Below are 3,074 nucleotides of genomic sequence, written 5' to 3' on the forward strand. Positions count from 1 at the left end.
TATATTTAAAGGAAACTGACATGATAGATGCAGTTTCGTTATTCACAAAGTTGCAGGTTTCCTATAAATAAAGGAAGGTGGCAATTATCACAAGAACATTTGTTACATTTTGCATGTGGATGAATAGAGAACACGAGTGGCATTTGTTTCTTAAAATTTAGAATGTGAAAAGTAACCAATTATGATTCCAGCTTCCATATTTAACAACCTTGTTCTTCATTAAAGATCAGCTGAGTTGCTCTTGTATTCTAAAATGAAATTAACCAAGGGCGGGAAAGATGAGCTGAATATCTCCCTGTAGGAGACATCATTTGTAGAAATATTTCCTGGACCTGGACTACAGTTTTTTTGGAGTAGAGGGTGATTTTTAAGGCCCATTTTCCAAGTGTATTGCCAACTTCAAGGGTGCAAGGTATAACCCTGGTGATATAATGATGGATTCCTGAAATCATTGAAATTTGTATTCCAAAAACGTAACCCTGGACATGGAAATGTTCATCCCTTTGTGTATCAAATAATATCTGTTAGGGTGCACAGTCAGTAAGTTTGGAACAATGATTTGCATAAACCAGAATTAGTTCAGCATGTGTTTCAAGTGTTTGCAGAAAATTTTGATGGATGAAAGGTTTAGTTGAAATTATTTTTAAGATTGGGACAGCCAGGTGGTGTAGTAGATAGAGCACTTCCCTGGAGTCAGAAGGACTTGAGTTCAAATCCTGCTTCAGATACTTCCTAACTATATGAGCCTGGGCAATTCAGTTAACCCTGTTGGCCTCAGTTTCCTCATCTGTAAAATGAGCTGGAAAAGGAAATGGCAAACCACTCTAGTATCTTTGCCAAAAAAATCCCAAATAGGGTCACAAAGAGTTGGACATGACTGAAATGACTCAACAAGAATTTTCAAGATTACTCTCTGTGTTCCTCTGCTTTGAATTTATTTGACTATTAATTATAGTAATCTAAGCTGGAAATTCCATAGAAGTCATATTTTACTAGAATCTACATCAGGGAAGAAGGTCATAAGATCATACAACTAGAACTAGAAGGACTCCAGAGGCCATTTAGCTCAACCCAAACCCTCTCCCCCAATTTTTTTTTTTTTTAGTGAGGCAATTGGGGTTAAGTGACTTGCCCAGGGTCATACAGCTAGTAAGTGTTGTGTCTGAGGCCGGATTTGAACTCAGGTACTCTTGACTCCAGGGCCGGTGCTCTATCCACCGCGCCACCTAGCTGCCCCTCCTCTCCCCCAATTTTACAGATGAAGATATGACGATACCTAGTCTCATCAGGTAGGTGAAGTCTACACAAAAGTCATGCATGTAATAAGTATCAGAACTGGCATTTGAACCCAGTTTTTCTGACTTCAGATCCAGTGATCTTTCTACTAGACCACACTGCCTCTTAGGATTGAAGGCTTCAGGTTTAAGAGAAAGAAAAAGCCACTAGATAACCCAGCTGCCAAATGGGAATTCAGGATTAGTTATAGATCTTAAAGTACAAGTTTGCAAATCTCCCAAGAAAAGGTTAGTTGGATGGGGGGGCAGGGGGGAGAGCAGCACAACTAGGTGGTACTGGCCCTGGATTCAGGAGGACCTGACTTCAAATCTGACCTCAGACACTTACTAGCTGTGTGACCTGGGCAAGTCACTTAACCCTCATTGCCTTTCAATAAAAAAAAAGAAAGAAAGAAAGAAAAAGAAAAAGAAAGAAAAGGTTAGCTGGGTGATTGCCAACACAGCATATGGATTTCTTCTTAATATCAATGGCCTAGAAGAACTATACCTATAAGTTTCATCTGTATTGAACCATAACTGGTTCATTTTCCTCTCTATTGTGATATTTTATAATAACCCAGTAGCAAAGGAAGTTGGCAATCCTCATGCACAGGTCATGGGTTTTTAATCATAGAAAGTAGTTTAAAATGTTGAGAATGAGAGTTGAAATTCTGCTAGTAAGAGAAATGACACTCAGGAGATCCCACTTGGATCTAGGACTGCTTTTCAGTAAGGTTCCAAGTCATTTTTCCTGAGAAGAGAGACTTGAATCCAAGGAACAATTTGTAAAAATAACATGAAGACTGTTTTGGGATCCTGGATGATTTTCATGAGTTATTTAGTCAATATTACTCTATTATTTCAAAGTTATAATTTACATGGTAAAGTTGACCCTGGGCAAGTCACTTAACCCTCATTGTTCCCCACCCAAAATCCCCCAAAACAAAAAATTCAAAACAAACCAAAAAAAAAAGTTGATTCTGCAAGCCACCCTTCACCAATAAGACAGGGAAGTAATCACATAGTCCAGAGTTGCTATGGATCCCAGAGGTCATCCAGTTCAATCCATACCCAAACTGCCTTATAAGATTACTGCCTTCACTTGAAGACTTGAAGAGAAAGGAAACTATTTGACACCATGCAGTATTCCATTTTAAAATAGATCTGATAGGAAAAAAAAAAATATATATATATATATATATACAATCTCCTTAAGATAAATTCTGTAGTTTCTTACTTGGAATAATTTCTGGGATCAACACACCTGGAATGCAATGAATGTGCCTCACCCTGTGAAATCTGCCTTCCTTAAGGTGATATCTCCCAGCCAGGCAAGTATCCTCATAGGTTGTTGAGTATCAAACACTATGACCCATAGTGGCAATAGATTCATCTCAAAATAATAATATGATTCATCAAGCAAGGAGTTATCACATGCATAATAAACATTTATTAAATGCATGCTATGTACAAGGCACTGGGAATACACAACAAAAATGAAAACCAATCCTTTTCAAGAAGCTTACAATTTTCTGGGGTGGTGTTAAGACAAAATCAATTAATCAATGAGCATTTCTTAAGCACCTACTAAGTGACAGTTATAGTTACTAAGCACTGGAGATACAAGTGGGTATGCTAGAGCCAGCTCAACCTAGTTTGGAAGAGTCAATTATTAAGTTTTCAGTGTGAGCATTTACACCAGAGAAATTGGCAAAAATTATAAATCAGGGCTTGATTTATTGTTGTTATTTGTTTGTTTTGTTTTAATTACCTAGGCTTAAGAAAGTGAGGGGGAAAATG

General features: G+C 37.6%; 1 non-coding gene across 1 annotated transcript; it reads right to left on the reverse strand.

The window, feature by feature from the left end:
• Positions 1-2,455: 2,455 nt before the first annotated feature.
• LOC122730280 lies at positions 2,456-2,613 on the reverse strand. Its single transcript, XR_006353468.1, has one exon. It is a non-coding gene; the product is annotated as a U1 spliceosomal RNA (small nuclear RNA).
• Between the last annotated feature and the right edge of the window lie 461 nt (positions 2,614-3,074).

The sequence above is a fragment of the Dromiciops gliroides genome, chromosome 5 (assembly GCF_019393635.1).
Source record: "Dromiciops gliroides isolate mDroGli1 chromosome 5, mDroGli1.pri, whole genome shotgun sequence".
Classification (NCBI taxonomy): Eukaryota; Metazoa; Chordata; class Mammalia; order Microbiotheria; family Microbiotheriidae; genus Dromiciops; species Dromiciops gliroides.